The 25,346-nt window shown below is 51.7% G+C and overlaps 1 protein-coding gene and 1 long non-coding RNA gene across 2 annotated transcripts in view; both read left to right on the forward strand.

The window, feature by feature from the left end:
* ZMYND10 (zinc finger MYND-type containing 10) overlaps window positions 1-25,346 on the forward strand; it is a 364,741-nt gene that overhangs the window by 184,715 nt on the left and 154,680 nt on the right. The window lies entirely within an intron of this gene.
* LOC115090452 lies at window positions 703-12,592 on the forward strand. The gene is made up of 3 exons (XR_003856399.1): window positions 703-726; window positions 977-1,102; window positions 12,548-12,592. It is a non-coding gene; the product is annotated as an uncharacterized LOC115090452 (long non-coding RNA).

Genomic DNA, 25,346 nt, shown 5'->3' on the forward strand with positions numbered 1-25,346 from the left:
CAAAAACCCCCACTTAACTCTGTCAAAGGCTTTTTCGGCGTCCAGGTTCACCATCAAAAAGGGGAGGCCTGTCCGCCTGCATAGCGCCATAGCCGCCGCCACCCATCTAATGTTAGTCATTGCATAGCGCCTTTTGACAAAGCCCACCTGACTTGGCTTGATTAACATGGGCAGTAAGGTTCCCAAGCGGTCCGCCAGTATTTTGGCGAGCAATTTATGATCTACATTCAATAGGGAAATAGGTCAATAGGCCGCCGGCTTCAATAAATACTTGTTTTAAGTTTGATATTTTTGTGAATGCAAATATTGTGATACATGCTGAGCATTTTTAATGGAAATGCGTGGAATATAAGAACATATACATAAATATACATAAATAAATAAAATAAATAAATCCCCACTTGGAGAGCAGCAGCCATACCTAGGAATTTCACCCAGGTCTCCTTCAGGCTAAGATGGCTTTTGCCCATTTTCTGTTGCTCACTCATTATCTAGTTGCCCTTTCTTTGCTCTCATACTTGCTTGATCACTCGTTCTTTGTACTGCTCTCTTAGGCCAACTGAAGAAGTATGATAATGGAAGATGGCATCTAGTGCTCCCTAAGGATCGTCTGAAGATGACAAAACTAGATGGGCAGGTGTGGATCGCCCTTTACAATCTTCTCCTGAGACCTGAATGCCAAGAGAAATACAACTTCAACAATTTAACAAGGGCCAGCTCTTAAAGGTGTGATATTAAATAAAGCTGGAGCAAAATGTATCACTTGTCCCTGACTGTTCCTGTGCAAAGCTGTATGTTCTAAGAATTCTTTTGTCTGTTACTGTGACTGTAAGGTTATATCTTCAATTTATGCACTATAATTTTCTCTTCCCTCAACATGTTTTCTCTCTTTCCCTCAATCATTTATCCATACTTCTTTCACTTTCTCTTTCTGTCTTTATTTGAGTACTTAACATGTATATTTTCCCATGTTTAGCTTCGTGGTTGTTTGACAGATGTCTTGATTGACCAATTGCCAATTCTGGTTGAGCTGCAGCGATTCTTGAGCCACCTCTCTATAAGCGAGCCTGCCTCACCCAAAAAGGACCTTGTACTGGAGCAGGTAGCCATCTTTCAAATTGTTTTTATTGGCCAGAGATTGACTTATTTGCTGATTAAAGCTGCTTTAGGACTCAGACCCACCCCTTTTCTCAGGAGCAATGTTATTGTACCAGCCCTGTTTGTCCTCTCTGAGTTGCAACTATAAGTGAGCCATCACAGTGGGAGAGGCAAGTCTGATAGGGATAGACTGCTTTAAGAGTGGCTGACGAGAAATGAAACCAGGAAGAGGACTTGTCAAAGGAAAAATGTATCTTATTTATCTTGCTCGCATTTCTATATGTTTTCTTCCTCTTCAGCCAGCCAGGCAGGTTCAGATGCATGGGTTATGCTCCCCTGTCAGCAGATTTAGGGATCTAAAATTTCATAATCCTCCAAAAAATCAGAAAGTTATTTTGCAGTTATTGCTTCCAGTAATTTTGACAGAGAAGGCAAGAAAGAGAGAGGCTGATAATTTGAAGGATCTTTATTTGGCAAACGTACTGAAGTTTTCTTTAATGATATGTTAGCTAGAGATGTAGCAATGCATTCTCTAGCAGCCTTGAACACTGCAACATCAAATATGTTAAAAGGACTATATGAGGGATTTAAATGTAAAATTGGCCAAGAAATTTTACTCGCAGAAACATCCTGAAAAGAGGACCAAGAGTTACTGCCAGTATGCGGGAGGCTATTATGCTAATTTGGGACTGTAGCAATTTTTGGAGATTTTAGTAAAGAAGAAAACTAAAAAGTCTTTACAACTAGGAATTCCTTAACTATCTGTTGAGAACGGTGTTTTCGTGTGCCCATGGGCCTCAGCCCGACCCAGACCTTCAGGGCCAAGCCAAGGGTTGATGGTGGCTCTGCGTGGCTGAACAATCTTGCCCTCGGCCAGGCCGGCAAGCTCCCATGGCCAGCATCCAAGGATGATGGAAGGTGAATGGTCCTCCGACCATTCCGAGCCCTTTTGGACCTGCTGCAAGCAGCATGGAGCAGCAGGCCTGGCCTGAGGTTGAGGGCAGACGGACCTTGACACGAAGACTTGGACTGATGCAACGGCATCACATGGCACGAAGACTCTGGGTTGATGCGACGGCATCACATGGCACGAAGACTCGGGGTTGATGCGACGGCATCACATGGCGAAGACTTGGGTTGATGCGACAGCATCACATGGCACGAAGACTCAGGGTTGATGCGACGGCATCCATGGCGAAGACTTGGGTTGATGCGACGGCATCACATGGCACGAAGACTCTTGACATCCACATAGGCAACGCAAGATATGGACATTGGCACTGTCTCTCAGGGCGCCCTACTCAGGCCACCTGCGGGACTGAGTCGCGGACCACCCTGTCCCAGTACGCGCCCTACACAGCCCCCAGAGGCTGGTCACGGACCACGACGGGCGCGGGACAGCACAGGAACACACATCCGGGACTTGACGGCTCAGGAGCACAGGACAACAGTCCACCAGCAGGCTAGTCCATTCAGGAGTACTGCATCTGAGGGACCCCCGGCCTACTGGACCAGAAGGCTAGAGAGCGAAGAAGGTGAGGCGAAGGAAGGAACATCACGGAAGGCAGGAACACCAGGACTTAAGAGAAAGAGACACCTGGACGAGGACCTCAGACACAAAGACATGACATGGTAGGACAAGAAGACATCATGATGAGGAGCTCCACAAGACTAGAAGACCTTACATGGACTCTGGCAGGCCGGAGCCTCCAGAGCGAAGACTCCACGACGATGCAAGGCCAGGAACAACAGACGGAGCAGCCCTTTATAGGGCTGAAGCAGGAAACAGTCATCAAGGTGGGGCCAAGACACTTCCTGTGTCTGGCCCTTTAAATGAAGAATGAAGACGCGGCCGCGCACCTAGAGAGAGTGCAGGAGCTGTGCAGGACCGCGGTCAGTGGCCTGCACCAACGTAGTGCGTCAGAGGAAGCAGGGCTGGCCTGGGATGCAGGCCCGACGTCGGCAGTGGCTCCAGCCGCTGCAGGAGGCCCCGGGGGCGGCTCCAGCCGCCACTCCAGCCCGGGGGTTGCGGCCTTAGCGCCGCGAAGAGGAAAGCAGCGTCGAGGGGTGGTCCCAGCTCCGAAGAAGGCCGTGGCTCCGGCCGCGGAGCAGAAGAGGATCCAGGGCAGCCTCCGGGCCGCGTGGACAAGCCGACGGCGGCGTCCTGCCACGTCGGTGAAGACAACATGATGGTGAGTGTGCCTGCTTGCGGGGGGACCCGCGGGCAGCGCGATTCATGACAGTACCCCCTCCTCAAAGCCCCCCTTCCTCAAGCCTCCTGTCAACAGCTCAAGGATAAGGGTATCAGTCCATACCGGATGGAGGTATTCGAGGGTCCCAAAAAATGGAAGCTGGTAACTCCGGGGACAGCATGAACAAAACAAGGCAAAGGCAGCAGAAAACCAGACAAGACAAGACAAAACAAACACACCACGCAAACACAAGAGACATGACGAGAGACCAAGAGCACGAGACCAAGAGCAGACGAGACTGAGGGAACACGGGACCGAGCGAGCAGTGACCGCGCGACCGAAAACACAAAAGAGGGAGCAAGGGAACGAAGAGCGAGGGAGCGGAGAGTGAGGGAGCAGGGAGCAAGGGAACAGAGAGCGAGGGAGCGGAGAATGAAGGAGCAGAGAGCGAGGGAGCGGAGAATGAAGGAGCAGAGAGCAAGGGAGCGGAGAGCGAAGGAGCAGAGAGCAAGGGAGCGGAGAGCGAAGGAGCAGAGAGCAAGGGAGCGGAGAGCGAAAGAGCCGAGAGCGGAAAGCGAAAGAGCGAAGGGCAAAAGAGCGAAGAGCGAGGAAGGGAAACAAGGGAACGGGAATTCGGGAACGAGGACGGGGAACACACAAGCGGAACCCAACAAGCAGGAAAGAAACAAAGGGGAAACAAACAAACAAACAAGCAACCAACACACACAGCACAGACAATACAAAACAGACAAACGAGCAACAAGCAAGGACCAACAAGAAGCACCCAGAAATACCAAGAAGACCTGGGGGAGGGAACCCAGGGCAGGCAAAAGAAAAAACCATTAAAACCAGTAGGGGTGCAGGCGCCTCCTGCAGGTCGAAAAACCCCAATCTGGCAACATGATGACAAAAGGTCTGGAGCAGGCGCCTCCTGCAGGTCGTGACTATGGCAAACTGGCGCTCCAGTAGGTCGTACACATAAAATCCTGAAAATTTTTCCGGTCCCATCACAGTCCAGGACATGGAAACAAGACAAGGAACAAGGCGAAGATATCGGCAGGGCACCTCCGTCGGGCACATGGCCTTGCATTCTGTTATACTCTGGTGGTTTAGTGCGCCCTTAGGCCTCAGCCCGACCCAGACCTTCAGGGCCGAGCCAAGGGTTGATGGTGGCTCCGCGTGGCTGAACAATCTTGCCCTCGGCCAGGCCGGCAAGCTCCCATGGCTAACATCCAAGGATGATGGAAGGTGACTGGTTTCTCCGACCATTCCGGGCCCTTTCGGACCTGCTGCAAGCAGCATGGAGCAGCAGGCCTTGCCTGAGGTTGAGGGCAGACGGACCTTGACACGAAGACTTGGACTGATGCAACGGCATCACATGGCACGAAGACTCTTGACATCCACATAGGCAACGCAAGGCATGGACATTGGCACTGTCTCTCAGGACGCCCTACTCAGGCCACCCGCGGGACTGAGTCACGGACCACCCTGTCCCAGTACGCGCCCTACACAGCCCCCAGAGGCTGGTCACGGACCACGACGGGAGCGGGACAGCACAGGAACACACATCCGGGACCTTGACGGCTCAGGAGCACAGGACATCCGTCCACCAGCAGGCTAGTCCACTCAGGAGTACTGCATCTGAGGGACCCCCGGCCCACCGGACCAGAAGGCTCGAGAGCGTAGAAGGTGAGGCGAAGGAAGGAACATCACGGAAGGCAGGAACACCAGGACGTAGGAGAACGAGACACCTGGACGAGGACCTCAGGCACGAAGACATGACATGGTAGGACAAGAAGACATCATGATGAGCTCCACAAGACTAGAAGACCTTACATGGACTCTGGCAGGCCGGAGCCTCCAGAGCGAAGACTCCACGACGATGCAAGGCCAGGAACAACAGACGGAGCAGCCCTTTATAGGGCTGAAGCAGGAAACAGTCATCAAGGTGGGGCCAAGACACTTCCTGTGTCTGGCCCTTTAAATGAAGAAGGAAGACGCGGCCGCGCGCCTAGAGAGAGTGCAGGAGCTGTGTAGGACCGCAGACAGCGGTGGACCACTGTCTGCGGTCCTGCACAGCTCCTGCACTCTCTCTAGGCGCGCGGCCGCGTCTTCCTTCTTCATTTAAAGGGCCAGACACAGGAAGTGTCTTGGCCCCACCTTGATGACTCTTTCCTGCTTCAGCCCTATAAAGGGCTGCTCCGTCTGTTGTTCCTGGCCTTGCATCTTCGTGGAGTCTTCGCTCTGGAAGCTCCGGCCTGCCAGAGTCCATGTAAGGTCTTCTAGTCTTGTGGAGCTCCTCATCATGATGTCTTCTTGTCCTACCATTGGTGCAGGACCGCGGACAGCGGGCCTGCACCAACGTAGTGCGTCAGAGGAAGCAGGGCTGGCCTGGGATGCAGGCCCGATGTCGGCAGCAGCTCCAGCCGCTGCAGGAGGCCTCGGGGGCAGCTCCAGCCACCACTCCAGCCCGGGGTTGCGCCTTAGCGCCGCGAAGAGGAAATCAGCGTCGGGGGTGGTCCAAGCCCCGAAGAAGGCCGCGGCTCCGGCCGCGGAGCAGAAGAGGATCCAGGGCGGCCCTCCGGGCTGCGTGGGCAAGCCGGCGGCATCCTGCCGCGTCGGTGAAGACAATATGGTGGTGAGTGTGCCTGCTTGCGGGGGGACCCGCGGGCAGAGCGATTCATGACACTATCCTCATTATTATTAGCAGTATTGCTAGGAAAGTAGGAGCTGTGGCCAACTCTTCCCAAGGCCCTTAGAGGGAGGTTCCCCAGGATTCAGGTCATAAGAGGATTAAAAAGAAGTTGGAAGAGGACCTAGAGGAATGTAAGTCTTCTGCTTCAGAAGCTTCTTGATTGGCCCTGGATGGCACTAAGGTTAATGCCAGTAAGGAAGACATGGAGGAGAAGGAATATTTCACCAGGGAGGAGAGTGATTTCCCTATGGTTTGCCCTTTTAATAAAGTGGAAATGTCTGCCCTAATTTTACAGTCCTTGGATATTTTGAATAGACCAGAGAAAAAAATAAAAGGAAGTGGATTCCTTAGAGAAACCAAGTATGGATCAGCAATCTTGGAAGCAGGGTTGACAGTACACTGCTCAATAGCTTGGGTATATCCCATGCGTCTGGGCATGTTTGGCTGGATGAAGAGAAAGGTAAAATTAGTTCTCACAGGACAAGCAGGATGGTAGTCCTCACATATGGGTGACATCACAGGATGGAGCCCAATCACGGAAAACTTCTGTCAAAGTTTCCAGAACTTTGACTGGCCCCTACTGGGCATGCCCAGCATGGCACTAACCCTGCAGCCAGCAGGGGTCCCCCTTCAATCTTCTTTTTTTCCGCGCAGCAGTAGCCTCGCGGTAAAGGAGCTCTGCAGAGATTCCTGACAGGAATTTTCCCATGGAATTACTAAAAGTTAATTTGCCCACAAGGGTCCCTCCTTTAACTTTTTTCAGACCGCGGTACTCCGGTAAGTTTTTACCCGTTTTCCGTTGATTACCCTCTAGTTTGGCCCTCGCAGCCTACTGGCCGCGACCGTACCGTGGATTGATTTTTTTTCCATGGCCATGGCATCAGGGTTCCATCGGTGCCCGGGCTTTACTCGCACCATGTCCATCACAGACCCCCATAAAGTCTGTGTTATGTGTCTAGGACACGAGCCGATGTCTTGACTTGCACCAAATGTGCCCTAATGACACCAAAAGGTCCCAAGGCCAGAATGGAGAAGATGGAACTTCTCTTCTGTGCTCAAACCCCGACTCCATCCATTGCATCAACGTCGTCAGAGCCTGCAACCGTCAACTTTGCGCCAGCATCGACCACCGGCCGGTGACCGCCCGGCATCGATGACTTCTCGGCCATCGACACCTTCTACTCACCCTCAAGACCGATGGGATCGAAGGGAGAAACATCGCTATCGGCACTGAAAGACCTCAGACCATCGAGGGAGTGAAAATCATCGACCTCACCATCGTCCGAGCCGCTGTTGAAGAAACCCCATCCAGAAAAGGCAACCGACCATTTCTGCGACCGGGTCACCGAGGCAACCCTCACCTGACAGGGGGATCGGGAGCCGCGATTCCGCCTTTAACGGTGGTCCCTCCAGCTATGCCTCTGCCTCCTTCTTCTGTTCAGAGCCGGGGCTGCTTGCTCCAGGTCTCCGAGAAGAACTGGACTGGGATGGTTCAGGAGGCCATCGACAAGGCCGATTGCAATGAACGACTCCAGGTCCTCCGACACCTGTACCGATTGCGGAACCGTCCACCGACCCGATTCCGGCAGCGTTGGCACCGCTGTTCTCCATGGATGGAAGCGCTCATTGCCGTGCTTTCCACCAATGGATCGGGAGTCCCCGATGGCGACGGTGCCCTCCCCACGTACATTTATCATCGGGAAGAGAAACAACCGTTACGCATCCCTCCATCGGGAGTTCTGCCTCAGCCATCGTGCCGATACGTCCCTCACCACCGATCCAACCATCGGTGCCGATACATCCGTCGGTGCCACCAAGCCATCCATTGATACCCTCGATGCCTGCGCCGGTGCCTTCGATGCCTTTATCGGTGCCTCCGATAATTCCTTCGATTCCTTCGGAGCCTAGGACCAGGACCTTCAGGTATTCCACCATCCTGTCCCCTTCTAATTCCTAGAGGGACAGGTGCTGATCCCTACGACACCTGGACTGAAGATTCCTCTCCAGACACCGATGATTTACCTTCACCACCTTCACCCACTAAAGTAGGGAAGCGTTCTCCTCCAGAGAACCTCTCCTTTATAAATTTTGTGAAGGAAATGTCTGAATTGGTCCCCTTCCAATTGCAGATTGAACCAGGATGATAGGCACCAAATGATGGAGTTACTCCAATTCCTGGATGCCCCCAAGGTAATAACCTCCGTTCCTAACCACCAGGTTCTTCTGGATCTCCTGAAGAAGAACTGGGAACATCCTGGCTCCATTCCTCCAGTCCACAGGAAAGCTGACACTATCTATTAGGTGCAGTCAGCTCCAGGCTTTCAGAAATCACAATTGGATCACCACTCTGTAGAGGTGGAATCAGCACAGAAGAGAGCAAAGAGGTCAAACCCTCACTCTTCTGTTCCCCTGGCAAGGAACAAAAGATCCTTGATTACCATAGGTTCGCCAAGTCTTCCAAGGTCATACTTATCTCTCGGATTAACCACCTATCAGCTCTATATGACCCAATATAACAGGGTCATTTTTAAGCAGATACAAGACTTGTCGGACTCCCTGCCTCAGCAATTTCAAGAACAGCTACAAACCCTAGTAAACAAGGGTTTTGAGGCAGGCAAGCATGAGATCAGGGACATCTTATGACATCTTTGATACTTTCTACTAGAGTATCTGCAGCTGCTATCTCGGCAAGAAGGTGGGCCTGGCTCAAGTCTTCTGACCTTCGCCCGGAAGTACAAGACAGGTTATCCAACCTGCCCTTGTGTCGGAGATAATCTGTTTGGTGAACAGATTCAACTGACGGTGGCGGAACTTAAGGACTGTCATGAGAACCCTAAGACAGCTCTCTCTGATGCCTTCCGACTATTCTTCTAAAGCAACCCTTCAGAAAGGACTCTAAAAAAGTCTTTCTTCCACCCGAAGAAGTCCTATCCCGCCAACAGCCAGATCCCGTGCCACGAGACCTTATCAAAAACCACAGTCTTGTCAAACACGTAAATAAAAGCCCTCAGCAGCTCCTCAACCAGGGCCTACTTCAGGTTTTTGACTTCCACCTAGAGAGCAGCAGCCAGATTCCACTGCCTCACAAAACCAGTGGGAGGTCGATTTGTGCCACTTCCACAACATATGGCACTCAATCACCTCAGACCAATGGGTAATGGCAATATTGCTCAGGGTTACCATCTGAACTTTCTCTCCCTGCCTCCGGACTCCCCAACCTCTACCAAAGTGGTAGAACATCCACTCACTCCATTCTTCTGGATCAAGAGGTCTCCCTCCTTTCTAGAACAAAGCAATAGAACCCGTACCATACTCTCAGCAAGGGCCTAGGGTTCTATTCCCGGTACTTTCTAATCCCCAAAAGAATCGGGAGGCGTTCATCTTATTCTGGAACCTACGGCCCTCAAGTACCTACAGCGAGAGAAGTTCAAAGATGGTAACCTTGGGCTCCCTTCAATTCCTCCCTCTTCTACAAAGAGGAGACTGGCTCTGCTCTCTAGACCTCCAGGACGCATACACTCATATTGCGATAACTCCATCTCATTGCAAGTGCCTGAGGTTTCTAGAAGGCCCCAAGCACTATCAGTACCGAGTTCTTCCATTCAGCCTAGCGTCTGCGCCACGAGTCTTCACAGAATGCCTCGTAGTAGTTGCAGCCTTCCTCAGAACCCAAGGTGTTCACGTCTACCCCTACCTAGACGACTGGTTAGTCAGTGCTCCCACTCAGGCAAGCTGCTCTGTCGTCCCTCAATCTCACCTTACACACCTTAATTTCATTAGGATTTCTCATCAACTACAACAAATCCTTTTTAGTCCCATCTCAAACCTTGTCGTTCATTGGGGCAGACTTGGACACCTTGCAGGCAAAGGCTTCCTTCCTGCCTCGACAGCGAGCACTAACTCTCGTGTCTCTTACTCACCAGCTGCAAGTCTCAGCACTCTGCGATTGCATGCCAATTTTCTCATCCTCATGGTGTCCTCATCCTCATGGTGTCCCTCATCCCGTCACACCAATGGCTCGCGTGACCATGAGACTCATGCACTGGAACTCTAAGGTCACAGTGGACTCAATCCATTCAGCCCTTGGTCGACCGTTGTCCACATCACCGACTCACTCCCATCTGTCTCTTGCCTGGTGGAAAAATCAGATCAATCTCCTCCAGGGCTTGCCCTTCCAGGCTCCAGGCCCTCAAATCACCGCTCACCCACCGGACGCTTCTAACCCTCGGCCTGGGGAGCCCCATGTGGCCAATCTGCAAACACAAGGATCTTGTTCTCCAGAGGAAGCCAAACACCAAATAAATTTCCTGGAGCTTCGAGCAATCAGATATGCTCTCAGGGCTTTCCAGGATCGCCTCCAAACCAAGTCATCCTGATTCAGACGGACAACCAGGTGGCCATGTGGTACATCAACAAACAGGGAGGCACAGGCTCCTTCCTTCTGTGTCAGGAAAGCTGCGCAGATATGGGCAGAAGCTTTCTCCCATTCGATGTACCTCAGGGCCACCTACTTGCCGGGAGTGGACAATGTGTTGGCAAACAAGCTGAGTCGTGTCTTTCAAACCGCACGAGTGGTCTCCTCAAACCCCTCGGTAGCAAACTCCATCTTCCGACAATGGGGATATCCTTGGATAGACCTCTTTGCATCTCCTCACAACCGCAAAGTAGAGAACTACTGCTCTCGCATTCCAGCAAATGCTCTAAGCCCAGAGACGCATCCTCCCTCTCATGGGGCAACCGGACTGCTTTATGCATTCCCTCCACTCCCTCTTCTCTCGAAGACTCTCGTGAAGTACGTCAGGACAAGGGAACCATGATCCTGATAGCACCTCACTGGCCACGCAAGTGTGGTTTCCAATACTTCAGGATCTCTTCTTTCGCAGGCGCATTCCCTTAGGATCGAACCCCACTTTCTGATCACTCCAAAACGATGGGGCCTACCCCCATCCCAATCTTCACGCCTTGTCCCTGACCGGGCATGGATGTTGAAAGGTTAATCCTTTCAGCCACTTAACCTTTCTGAACCAATTTCCTGTGTCTTGAATTGCTTCACGAAAGCCTTCCATGAGAAAAGGTTCACGTCATGGTGCTCTTCTCAGTCCCTTGACCCCTTTTCCTGTTTCAATCCTGAAGTTCCTGGACAATCTCTGACATATAATCAGAGTCAGGTCTTAAGACTTCTTCCATCAGAATGCATGTCAGTGCGGTAGCCGCCTTCCATGAAGGTTGTCGGGGATGTCTCTATCTCAGTACACCCCCTTGTAAAACGTTTTTTGAAGGGCTTGCTCCTCATCAAGCCTCCACTAACGTCCTCCGGCCCCTTCTTGGGACCTTAATCTGGTTTTGGTCGGCTCATGAAACCACCATTCGAGCCTCTTCACTCCTGTGAACTTCGAAATCTCACATGGAAAGTGATTTCCCTTTTAGTTATCACGTCAGCTCGCAGAGTTAGTGAATTACAGGCCCTATTTACCTATCCTGCCGTACACTAAACTTCTGCAGGACCGGGCGGTACGCCACACACTCACCCTAAATTCTTACCTAAGGTAGTATCAGATTTTCATCTCAATCAATCCATCATACTACCTACCTTTTTTCCCAGGCCCCATGCCAATCCAGGAGAACAGGCCTCTGCATACCCTCGACTGTAAACGGGCTCTAGCGTTCTACCTAGACCGTACAGCTGCCCACAGGGAAAGCACTCAATTGTTTGTTTCTTTCCACCCTAACAAAGTTAGGGAAGCCTGTGGGGTAAGCAGACTCTCTTCTCCTGGCTAGCAGACTGCATATCCTTTGCTATCAGCAAGCGGGCATTCCACTTCAAGACTGTGTTAAAGCACACTCTGTGAGGGCCATGGTGACTTCAGTAGCACACCTGCGATCGGTGCCGCTTCCTGACATTTGCAGGGCTGCCACCTGGAGTTCTCTCTACACCTTTGCAGCCCACTATTGCTTGGACAAGCCGGAAGACAAGATTCCATCTTCGGCCAGTCAGTCCTTCGTAACCTATTTACAATGTGATGTACCTACACCCTTCCGCCTGCCCGGTGGGGTTCAGAATGCCCTCTGCCAAATTCCACCCAGTTTGTTGTGCCTGTTGCACGCCTTTGGGTACATTTGGTGCATGTTCGGACATCCTCAGCTCGGTATACTCACCCATATGTGAGGACTACCATCCTGCTTGTTCTGTGAGAAAGCAAATGTTGCTTACCTGTAACAGGTGTTCTCCAGGACAGCAGGATGTTAGTCATCATGAAACCCACCCGCCGCCCTGCGGTGTTGGGTTCGTACGATTTCTTATTTTATTTTTTCGGCACTGCCTGGAGCTTTTAAATAAGACTGAAGGGGGGACCCATAACTGGCTGCAGGGGTTAGTGCCATGCTGGGCATGCCCAGTAGGGGCCAGTCAAAGTTCTGGAAACTTTGACAGAAGTTTTCCCGTGATTGGGCTCCATCCTGTGATGTCACCCATATGTGAGGACTAACATCTACTGTCCCTGTGAGAACACCTGTTACAGGTAAGAAACATTGCTGTTATTAACTGATAATTTCCTTTCCTTAGGTCCAGCCAGACCAGTCCAGGGCCCTCTCTGCCAAAGGTCCTATTATGTGTGAAAGGCTAGCTGAGTGAGATCTATATAGGCTGGAGCAGGAACCATGCTGACTCCGGCCTTTCTTCATGCAACTTCAACTTTTATTAATGTAATCAGCAAACAACATAACAGTAGACTGGCTACCTTTGCAATGTACTCACAACATAACTTCCCAGAGAGTGTCAAGAGCTCTTTCTCCTGAAGAAAATGGGGCATCCTGATCCCAATTGGGCTTACATTCTTCTCCGAGGACAAGCAGGATGTTAGTCTTCACACATGAGTGATATCGGACAGATCTGAATCTAGAACTTTCAAACATTCCCTATTGAGCATGTGCAGCAGTAGTCATCACCCTGCCCCCTAGGAAGATTCCCTCAGTCTCTTTTTTTTTTCTGCGGCGCCATGTGGTCACAGGAGCTGTGTGTGTCATGGTATTCAGATTTGTGCTCTCCTCACAGTTTTTGTAAATGATTTTTCTAGAGCTGCAGCTGTTTTTCTTTGCTTTCCCTTAGGTAGTTTTATTTTCTTTTCCTTTTCCTCTTCAGTCCACTGTCTGCCAGCTGCATGGTGGGCCTTATAGTTGCTGTGCAACCTGGCAGATGCTATCCCTTTAAATAGATAACTGTACCTGCAGTTTTATATCTGTGTCCTCTCCTTGCTCTGTCTATTTTTTTGTACCTTTGTCAGGTGCTGGCAGGACTGACAGAATGCAGTCTGTGAGTGATCTGTGTAGGCTGCTAAGCCTGGGACTCGCCCGAGTTCTACCCAAGCAGGAGTTCATGTCGTTTCACCAATTGATCAGCTTCGATGGAGGTTCAGACAGGGAAGAGATTGAGGACCACACCATTCCTGTGGGAGGGAGAGCTCATCCTCCCAACATTCAAAGGTACCAGTCTCCATGGGCTGGAGCCCTGGACAACATAGTCTCCCCTCCTGCTTGCCTGTGATGGCAGTGCAGTCTCCTTGAGAGAGAGGGTGAGCAGGAGCTTGGGCAAGCATCTTGCTGCCGCACCTTCAGTGCCATGCCCAGTAACAGCAGCATGTGCACATCTGTGACCAGCACACTGTTGATCTGACGCACCAATGCCAGGACCACATTAGGGACAGGCCTGCCATTGAGCGCTTTGGTCACCCTGGACGCCGTTGAAGCGCTGGGGTGCCTTCGATGCCATCAAGGTGCATGACCGCCCTCGATGCCGTAAGAGCATTCTGTGCCATAGGCATCGTCTCAATGCACCAGAGTCAAAGCGCCTTGGGCTTCGATGTGGCAGAGTAGTGGCACCGACCTCTAGTAGTGGGGGCCCAGGACTGCCATTGAGCGCCATGGTCCTCCTCGATGCCATTGGAGTCGATGCCCTCGGGGGCCTTCAATGCCCGCATATTCTTCGATACCATCGAGGTCATCGATGCCATCGGCGCCCTCAATCCCATCGAGATGCGTGCATGGTCATCCTCTATGCCATTGAGGTATGTGGCATCAATGCTGCAAAGCCTTGAGGCCATCGAGGTGCATGGCCTTGATGCCGCGGCCACCCTCGAGGCCATCGAGGTGTGTGGCCTCAATGCCATCTTGGTGCAGAGCTGCCTCGATACCATCAATGCTCTTGATGCCATTGAAGTATGGGGCTGCTATGGATGCCATCAAGCTTGTTAGCCACCAATGCCATTCGTTGCTACTCTCGATGAGGTCAAGCACCATTAACAAGGCACTGGGATCACTGTTGAGCACCTTGGTCGTTCTTGAGGTCATCGATCGCCGGGACTCTTGAGAGCCCTTGAGTGCCACTGAATCCCTCAGGCAAAAGGGGTTTTGGCCTTGGTTGGATCATGTGCCAAGTCACCATTCACTCAAAGCACCCCAGAATGCTGAGGCATCCAGACACAGTGGTCCGGTGTCCAGATGGGGCACCAAGGGGCATTCTGCTGTCCCATCTCTGGCCTACAGTATTGGGCACCATGGATACCGATGATCTCGGGGGCCTGAACTGCTGGGATCAGAGGACATTGGAGGACCCCCTGGATTTGTGCACCATTGGTGGTAATGAGTGCTAGCAAGGCTATCGTCAGCCATAGCTGCTGACGAGGGATGCCATTGAGCTCGCAGCATTGGCGCCCTCGGACAGATAGGTGAGCTGAGGGGAACCGTCAATGGCACTGGCAGACATTTGTTCTTTGGGCACCGATGAGATGTGTCTGGGCCGCTTTGGGGCTGCATAGCGTCTACCTGCAGGCGCCCCTGGCATCCTTGGTGCCGCCACTACTCCACGATGCTTTGGGTACCAGGGGCCTTTATCTGGTGCCTCCAGGGTGTGTCGATGTCCGCGGGAGCTGTGGCACCGGGGATGGCAGTATATACTATCAAACTGATCAAGACATGGTCAAGTAACATAAAAGCTCTGGTGCAGGGTCATTTGGGTGCAGGGATCAGATGCCACAGGACATGACCGCAGAGCACCATGGCAAGGTCTGTCACCAGTGGACTTCGCTACTTGCTGTTCATGAGGGAAACAGCAGTTAGCCATTCCCAATGCAATTTCAAGATCTGTGTCCAGCCTCTTGGAGTAAGTAATCATGTACTGGAGGGGGCGACACCATAGAAACACCATGCTATAATACCAGAGCCCCAGGTCGTACTGGGGATGCCATCATAAACACTGTGCCTATTCACCTTCCGCTGGGAGTTAGTGTGACTTATGCAGTCAGGTATGGCAAGGCATCTGCTCCAAGCGCCTCGGGCAATGGCAGGAGGCATTCTCCCCCTGTCTGTGCAGTACTCAGCCATGCCCAGGTTCTGCCATCGTCACATCAGGGTATTGGCCTTCTTGTTAGTTCTGCCCTACAAACACATATCTGTGATTGCTTTTTGGCAGTGAGCAGCCATGACTCGAACAGATGGTACTCAGTCCTTGCTGTGCTGTGGGATTCTACCCACAATCATGGCAAATGGGTTCATAGGTGGGCCACCATCTGTAGGATAGGATACCACTGTATGAGTACTAGCAGCGTGCTTTTACAGTGGAGGGCTCTATTCTTGCAGTTGCCCTCTATTCTATGGGTGTGTGTGTGTTTACCTCGTCTGGTGAGCACAACAGGTTTGTGCGCCGCAGCCACAGGACTGCCTAGGACTGCATTCCCTGTCGAAACCCTTACGGGAGTAAACACCAGGAGAGTAGTATCAGGAGTCTTCTCCTTCCTCAAAAGAGGAATATGTCTTTTGATCCCTCCTGTATCACAAATCCCTTTTGTGGGGAAGCCCTAGGGCTTCGTCCCTTGCACGCCGAACTGTAGCCTAAATTCCTTGAATCTGTGCCTCTCCTTGTAGGCCAGGACCGGGGAACAGCAGCAGCAGTCATTGGACTGTTTTTGCTGGGTTCTCTTGTTAAGTATGATGGAGGCCTACCACATTCTGAGGGTTGCTGCCAATGGCAGATTGGTCGCTTCTGAACCTCAACAATCAGTGATTGTTATTGTAACTCTACCATAACTGGAGAATTGAAAGGTTTTTCGGGATCAGGAGGCCCCAATTCCCATTGCTTTCCTGGCCCTTCAGGAAGGAGAGAATCTACTGGGTTCCCCTCTGTCTACCCCTACAAAGGGTGTTCCTCGTTCTCCATTTCCCAGAGAAAGGGATATCGCTGCATCTGACTGGCGGTCGCTCTCAGTTCCTCATGGCCTCTGAGAGCCAGTCGAGTGGTAGTGCTCTCCTTAGGTTGTCTTAAAGCACAACAGGTCTATTTCATGAGTGAGCCATTCCAGCACAGCTCTCCAGTGAAAATTAGGGGTTTCTCCATCTAGGAATCTACCTTTGATATCTGCTGAGCTCAATGGATATTTTTTGATAATGACCTCTATTGCCAATCATCTCTCTTTAGGGACCCTGCCTCAGTGAGGAAGGTTCTAGTCCATCTAATTGGCAAGGATGCCTTTTGACCTATCGCCATTCCATGGCTGAGGAAGTTGGGGGATGAGGAACCCTGCAACAAAGGTGCTTTTGGTTACAGTGGCTTGCAAGCTATACTTCCCCATTTTACGGATATCCCTGTCTGTGATATACAACCGTGCGACTTGTTCTTCAGTCCAGCAGTCTGCCTCATTGTGTTCTTCGCTCCTTCCAACTTATGATTGGAATGTCAAGGGAAGGGGAGGAAAAGCTAGGGCATTTGTGTTATATCTTAGTGTATACCTGCAGGGAAAGATATCCACTTTTCCCTATATTTTCGCCAAGTTATCTGCTTTGTTACTGTGTTACATATTGTTCTTTGTAAAGCCTCGCCTATATATTCCTTGTTATAAGTTACTTGTAAACCGGCACGATGTGCAAACGGTTGCCGGTATATAAAATAAAATAATAAAATAAATAAATAAAAGTTCTGGTCCGTACTGCCTTTAGCTTTTCTTACTTCACTAGGTTGTCTAAAGTGTCTTCCTGACTCACCTGAACTATCCTGTAGACAGGATGGATAGCTCCGCTACTGACAGGGTGCAGTTGTGGGTGAGTTTCAGGTCTAACTTATCTCCCTGCTCGAGGGTTGGCTTAGCGATCCAATTCAGGAATTGCCTTCTATCCCCTGAAACTCTTGATGTTGTCCTGCATGGTCAGACTATGTCTGGTGCTTTGGCTCATAGGGTCTGTCACAGACTCCGCCGTTTGTTGCTAATCATTCTTCCAAGTGTTGCTTGGGTTTTTCTACCATTGTGCCTATCAGACAAAACATGGGCACACATCTGCAGATGTATTCTTTTTTTTTTTTTTTTTTTAATTTATAATTTTAAGCATGAAAAACATACAGTGTCAGCACAGCATCAATGTACAAATTTTGCGTAACAGAAAACATGCTGATATACACATAAGAACTGAACAACAATATATGCAATATAAACAATAAAGAAAATGCAATACACCATGCTTGGGTTTTCATTTTCCTTCATGTGATCCCCCTCGACCCCCCCCCTTCCCTCCCTCCACCCCAGGAAGCCGGTTCAGATGAGCACCGAGGAAAACAGTATTACGTGTCCAAGGAGCTTAAAGACACAGTATACTGGTACACTGTAGTACAGCAGGCGATCTCGAGGGGGGCGCAGATGAGTACAGATAGCGACCTAGCATATTGGTGAATTAAATAAGGAGAACCATCATAGGCATCCCACATGGTCTCCCAGAAGCTTACATTGGCGTCCCCCCGCTGCGCCCGCTGCCAGGATATGAAAGGGAACCATTGAGCTTGGTGTCTCTTTAACGATTTCTGGCGAATGGCCGTTAGTCGGTTGAGATACCATTACTTTAGACAAGCGTTGGAGGACCCCAGCACGGGACGGCACCTCCCTCCTTCTCCATAAAGCTGCGATCTCAGCCCTACCTGCCTGTATCACCTGCAGATGTATTCTGTCCTTTGGATGCCAGTGATCCGCAGTTTCTTTCTGGGGAGCTCTTGGGTCGCAGTTGTTTTTCGGTTGTCTTGTAACAAAGGAAATTATGTGGTCTTCGTCCAAGAGTCCTTCTCCTGGTTACATCTCTATACTTTTCCAGTATCCAGGAGGTTCTAGACCTACTGCCATTGTCAGGAATTTCCTGATTCAAAACCCTGCATGTAATGTTTTCCATGATGCTGAGTATGCATCTTGCTGGTGCTGGCACTCACAACACTCCTCTACCTTAGGCACCCCTGCTATGCATGGGGGGGTGGGGTTTGTGTCTCGGTCGTTTCTATGGTTTTCTCTTTGTAGAACCCGACTAGACCCTATTGTGGGTCGGCTGCCTCTCAGGCCAAAGGGAGAGAGGGTGGTGCTTTCAGCATGGTGAGTGAGATTTCCCACTTTGTCCTGCTCGGTCAGCCTTTAGCTTGGGAATTACCCATGTGTGAGGACTACCATCCTGCTTGTCCTTTGAGAAAGCATAGTTGCCTTACCTGTAACAGGTGTTCTCTGAGGACAGCCGGATGTTAGTCCTCACGAAAACCACCCACCTCCCCTGGGAGTTGGTTTCTCCATGTATTAGCTATGTCATGGACTGAAGGACTCTTCCTAGGGGGCAGGTTGATGTCTACAGTTGCACATGCTCAGTAGGGTCATGTTTGAAAGTTATAGAATCTTTGAGATCAAAGTTCCAGACCAGGGCTCTATCCAGTGATGTCACCCATGTGCGAGGAGGAACACCTGTTGCAGGTAAGCAACTCTACTTTACTTTATGCTGCACCAGCAGAGTCCCGCCCATAAGAGCTCTCTCCCACTATAGGATTTAAGGTGGACCAAGCTAGATGCCTGTTTAGCACAGGTTAAGGAAGGGGAAGTAGGGCCATTCCGTCACAATGGTATAATTTTGAGTGTTCATAGTTTGGGATACCTCCTGAAGAAATGTTTAAACCTGCACCAGTTTTGCTCAAGTGAAAGAATATGGCATATGTGGTGTTCAATACATTGAGTGTTTATAATTGTTCCTAGTTCCCTGGAAGCCCTTGAGTTTGAAGGCCAAGGGAGTTTATTATAATTTTTCTTAACTTGTTAGATAGAATACTGGCAGGTTTGAGCATAGCATGGGACCCTGTAAGGGGTTATGTCAGCAAGTCTAGTGTTCTATTTCTCTCCATCTGCTGGCTGGGGAACATAACCCAATCATCTAAACTGGTATGGCTGGACTCAAGGAAAGGAAATTATCAGGTAAGAACTCATTTCACCTTATTCAGGATAAATCTTATTCTTTATTTAAATCCCTGGAGGACATTCTGCTCCTATCAATATTTGCAATACACAACCATCTTATACTTCACCTTGAAAGGGAGTCACTCCAGCCTGTCCTTGACCTCCCATATCTGTATACTCACTGTAAATGGGCAGCAATAATCCTTTTCCTAGCGTGTAGCAGATGGACTCAAAACAAATGAGTATAGTTTGCTCGTGCTAGCAGTTGGAGACAGATCTGACGTCAGCACGGGTACATATACCCCCACAGGAAGTGTAGCAAATCAGTAATTTCCGTCTCCAAAGCAGTTTGGAGCTACCTCACGCTCGCTGAGCGTGTTTCTCAAATTCTAGACTAATTTATAGAAGAATCCTACTGAAGACGAGCCCCGCACTCCTGTGGTGATACCAGGCGGTCACTCCACCCAGTTGAAGATTCCCGAGCTGACATCCGTGGTCCCTCGGAGGTAAGAGCCTCGGTCTGGTGGCCGGTTCGCGGCAGGGACCTAGCCCCCGAGTGAGAAGGGCTCGGGCGCGGCTTGGCCCCCGAGCGAGACGAGTTCGGGCGCGGCCTAGAGGCAGCCTCGGTCCCGGCGTGGACTTGGCCCCCGAGCGAGACGAGTTCGGGCGCGGCCTAGAGGCAGCGGGTGCACTTCCTTATGCGCGGCGGTGAAGGTACTCACCCTTCCCCCCGCAGCCGGAGACCGCCCGGGTCGCAGCCGGGAAGCGCCGAAGACAGGTAAGGCGTACATCTTTACTTGGTCTCCGAGGAAGTGTGGACTAACTGGGCCTGCCTACGAGGCAGCCCGCCAAGGAGGTCGCCATTTTGCCTGCCTACTCGCCTTCGCCACCTAATGCTAAGCCGCGATAGGCGCACATTGCTAAGCGCCCGCGATAGGCGCACGTTGTTAGCGCACGCGATAGGCGCACGTTGACTAGGCGCACATTGTAAGACGCCGTTATAGGCGCACATTATAAGACGCCCTTATAGGCGCACATTATAAGACGCCCTTATAGGCGCACATTATAAGCCCGCATAGGCGCACATTATAAGACGCCCGCATAGGCGCATTTAAGACGCCCGTTATAGGCGCACATTATAAGACGCCCGTTCTAGGCGCATGCTGTTAAGGCACTTGTTAGGCGCACATCATTGGGCGACACCGAATTTCAGGCGAATGGAGCATAAGAGAGCCCATGCGGCCGCAGAGCCGGCACCTCCAGAATCTGGCATGAAAGCTCTAAGCCTCTGCTCAGCATGCAACCTCAGAGCCACACAGAGCGAGGAAGCAGACTCACTGTGTGCCCAATGTGAGGAGGCCATGGGAGTTCCAGGACAGGACCGGTCCCAGCCCAGCGGTTCCTCAGGGAGCACACCGGACTTAGCAGGCCGCGGCGAGCAGCCAGGGAACCCGAGAGACCTGGTGCCCCTACGGCCAGATCCGGCTTCGCTTTCCTGGGTGGAATTATTCAAGGGGATTCACGCCTTTGTCCAGATGCAGTCTGCTCCTCGAATGGGTCTTTCCGTCCCGGTTGATCCGGCCCCCTGGACCCTCGAGACCTAGGCGCGGCCAACTCGCCACCCGACAGCCCCGATTATGGGGATTCGGATTGCTCCCAGGAAAGTGAGGAGCCCCCCGGAGGAGGGTGAACTTCCCTCGGAGATAGAGCCATATCGGACAATGAGGCGCTTCTTTCGGAAAGAGGATCTTTCAGGCATGGTCTCACAATGCCTATCGGAACTGGCCATTCTGGGCCAGGATACCCCAGGGGACCCTAAAATGAATCCCCTGTTAGAGGGGCCTGCGCCAAACCGGCTCCCATTTCCCCTCCTACAAGCAGCAGAGCAGCTAATCGATCTGGAATGGAAGGTACCGGAGGCCTCATCAAAGGGGGGTCGGGCCTTGGCAGGCAGTGTAACCCCTCTGATCCGGCGTCCAAGGAGCTGCTGGCATGCCCCAAGGTAGAACGCCATAGTTAACCGCAATAGTGCAGCACACCACCATTCCGGTTGAGGGGGAGCAGCCCTCAAGGATACGCATGACCGACGCATGGACACCATTCTGAAACAAGCTTTTGAGGTAGCAGCCATGTCCCTATGAATCGCGACCTGCTGCACCGTGGTGACGCACTCCTGTTTATCACAGGCGAGAAACACCCACCCAGGGAGCAGACATGGAATCAGCTCTCGCATTTTCTCACTGACGCAGCCTCCGACCTCGTCCGTACAGCAGCCAAGGGAGTGTCCTCCTCAGTGGCAGCCAGGAGACAGCTTTGGCTACGTAATTGGGCGGCACGACTCGTCCTCCAAGACAAGACTCACAAGAATGCCCTTTAAGGGTTCCCTACTGTTCGGCAGCGATCTTCGAGAACTGGGCTACTAAATGGGGTGCCCTCTCCATTACCCCCGTCTACCAGAAGACAGGTCGAGGAGGAGCCAGCGGTCCTTTTCTAGACCTTCCAGAGGTAGAAATTCTCAGCGCTTCAACCCTTACAGGACTCGCCTATCGAGCGCCTTGTTCCCAGGCCAGGAACCAGCCCTTTCGGACTAAGCACAACAAGAAGAGAACCGGCTTGAGGTTCTGGCCCCGGCTGCAATCCACAATGACAATCAGCCGGACCCATCTGAGGGTAGCAGCCATAAGGGGCAGACTAACCCTCTTCTACCGCAGGTGGGGTCGAGATCACTTCGGACCAGTGGGTCCTCGCCATCATCCGAGAAGGATATTACCTGGATTTCCTTCAGCTTCCGCCGAACAAGTTTGTGTGAATCTCCTTGTTCACCGTTCAAGGCAGCGGCACTAGAAGTGACCTTACAAAGGCTCCTGGGCCCTAAAAGCCATAATCCCAGTTACCTGCAGGAGAGATAAATTCTGGGCATTATTCCATCTATTTTCATAGTACCCAAGAAGGAGGGCACTTTCAGGCCCGTCCTGGACCTCAAGTCAGTCAACCGACACCTACGGGTCCCCAGCTTTCACATGGAAACTCTACGGTCTGTCAAGAATTCAGTACAGCCAGGGGAGTTTCTCACCTCCCTAGATCTGTCGGAAGCCTATTTACATATCCCAATCCATCGGGATCACCAGCGCTATTTACGCTTCAAAGTCCTGAATCAGCACTTCCAGTTCCAAGCTTTACCCTTCGGGTTAGCCACCGCGCCGCGGATCTTTACCAAGGTCATAGTAGTAGTGGGGCGGCAGCACTCAGGAAGGAAGGAATTCTCGTCCATCCCTACCTGGACGATTGGCTCATCAGGGCAAAGTCACCGGAGGAGAGCCACCGGGGCAACCAACAGAGTTATAGCTCTCTGGAAAGCCTCGGATGGGTAGTCAACATAAACAAGAGCTCCCTACAGCCGTCCCAGTCGCTGGAATACCTAGGGGTCCAATTCGACACCCAAGAAGACAAGGTCAGCTCTGACCTCCAAGAGAAAGTCAAAACTCCAGTGTCATCTGCAGGTCCTGCTGAGCGCCAACCGGCCCACAGCTCGGGATTACCTACAGGTCCTCGGCCTCATGGCATCCACTCTGGAGGTGGTGCCATGGGCGCGGGCTCATATGAGACCATTGCCAACGCGCCCCTTCTATCTCGATGGAGCCCACGATCACAGGACTACACCATACACCTACCTCTACCGGCCAGAGTGCGGTATCAGCTACTGTGGTGGTTGCAGCCCGGCCACATGAGCCGGGGGTCAAGAATGTCCTCCCCAACCTGGATCTTGCTCACCACAGATGCCAGCCTGAACGGATGGGGAGCACACTGCGAGGAACTCACCGCCCAAGGGCGGTGGACCAGAGAAGAGTCAAGGTGGAACATCAACCGACTAGAGGCACGGGCAGTCAGGCTAGCGTGCCTGCGATTTGCCCACAGACTTTGCAACAGAGCGGTCAGAGTGATGTCAGACAACGCCACCATCGGTGGCATACATCAACCGACAGGGCGGAACCAGAAGCCAACAAGTGTCCCTAGAGATAACTCCCCTGATGATTTGGGGCAGAAGCAAATCTCCAGTCATCTCCGCCGTCCACATCACTGGGAAGGACAACACCACGGCAGACTTCCTCAGCAGAGAAAGCCTAAACCCCGGGGGAATGGCAGCTGTCGCCCACAGCTTTTCAGATAATTGTGGATCAATGGGGGATGCCAGCCATGGACCTATTAGCGGACAGGTCCAACGCCCAAGTTCCCAGATATTTCAGCCGCAGGCGGGATCCTCGAGCCCAGGGATCGATTGCCCTGGTACAGCCGTGGCCTCAGGGGATCCTGCTATACACCTTTCCTCCGTGGCCCCCTGCTGGGTGCCATTGGTACACAGGATTCAGCGACACAGAGGCCTAGTCTTCTAGTGGCCCCGGACTGGCCAAGAAGACCCTGGTATGCAGACATGAGAAGACTACTGGCAGGGAACCCTCTACCTCTGCCTCCATACAGGGACCTGCTACGGCAAGGTCTCATCCTCCACGAGGATCCAGCTCAATTCTCTCTTACGGTCTGGCCATTGAGAGGGCTAGACTGAAGAAAAGGGATACTCGGAGCCGGTTATAGATACACTCCTCCGAGCACGCAAGTTCTCCACATCCTAACATATATCAGGATCTGGAGAGTTTTTGAAGCCTGGTGCGACTCTCACAGCACCAATTCGCATGCCGCTAAGATTCCTATCATTTTGGACTTCCTACAAGATGGACTTCAGAAGGGTCTGTCCCTCAGCTCCATCAGGTTCAGGTAGCAGCGCTGTCTTGCTACGGTCCCAGGAGTGACGGCAACACCATTGCCAAACACCCAGACGTTTCACGTTTCCTGAAAGGAGTCAAACACATTCGCCCGCCACTGAAGTGGCCAGTGCCCTTGTGGAACCTCAACCTAGTATTGGAATTTCTAGCGGGATCAGCCTTCAGGCCCCTTCGAGGCCTGTCTCTCCGTTTGTTAACCTTGAAGATGGTGTTCTTGCTGGCTTGTGTTCAGCACGCCGCATCTCAGAGCTACAAGCACTATCCTGCCGTGATCCATTTCTCAGAATCACTCCAGAGGCTATCCATCTTCGCACAGTTCCATCCTTTTTACCCAAAGTGGTCTCACACTTTCACCTCAACCAAACCATATCCTTGCCTACCACGGAAGGTTTGAAGAAGTCGGAAGAAGGTCGAATGCTACGCCATCTCGACATCGGCAGACTGCTGTCCAGATACCTGGAAATGTCAGAAGCAGTACGAAAGACGGACCACCTGTTCGTCCTGCACAGCGGGAAGAAGCAAGGGGAAGCGGCCTCACGGCCAACCATCGCCCGCTGGATTAAAGAAGTTATCAAGGCAGCCTACATAGAGGCGGGAAAACCACCGCCTCTACAGGTCAAGGCTCATTCTACCAGAGCACAATCGGCCTCTTGGGCAGAAGCTAAGCTGCTGTCGCCTGCAGAGATATGTAAAGCGGCGACGTGGTCCTCCCTCCATACCTTCTCCAGATTCTACCGTCTGGACGTCCAGGCCAGGGAGGACACAGCATTTGCGAGGGCAATCCTACACGGTCCTCGGGCAGCCTCCCGCCCAGTCCGGGAGTAGCTTTTGTACATCCCATTTGTTTTGAGTCCATCTGCTACACGCTAGGAAATGTTGAGATTACTTACCTGATAATCTCCTTTTCCTTAGTGTATGCAGATGGACTCAGCATCCCGCCCGGCTGCCGGTATACATGGGGATTCGCCGACTCACGGTAAGCCATGTTTTCTTATATAGGGCATCCACCCTGCCGGGTGTCGACGCCTTCCGGCTGAGTACACTGGCGGTCTCCAGCTACCATCAATTGGTCAGGGTAATCCTGTTCATTAATCGATCGGTCAGTCACACATATATCCATAAAAGCTTTTGCAAGGAAGATTACTGATTTGCTACACTTCCTGTGGGGGTATATGTACCCGTGCTGACGTCAGATCCGTCTCCAACTGCTAGCACGAGCACACTATACCCATTTGTTTTGAGTCCATCTGCATACACTAAGGAAAAGGAGATTATCAGGTAAGTAATCTCAACATTTCAAAACACAAAATGGAATTCCCTTGATTTTTTCAAAGGTGAATTCTTGACTTGGTGA

The sequence above is a fragment of the Rhinatrema bivittatum genome, chromosome 4 (assembly GCF_901001135.1).
Source record: "Rhinatrema bivittatum chromosome 4, aRhiBiv1.1, whole genome shotgun sequence".
Classification (NCBI taxonomy): domain Eukaryota; kingdom Metazoa; phylum Chordata; class Amphibia; order Gymnophiona; family Rhinatrematidae; genus Rhinatrema; species Rhinatrema bivittatum.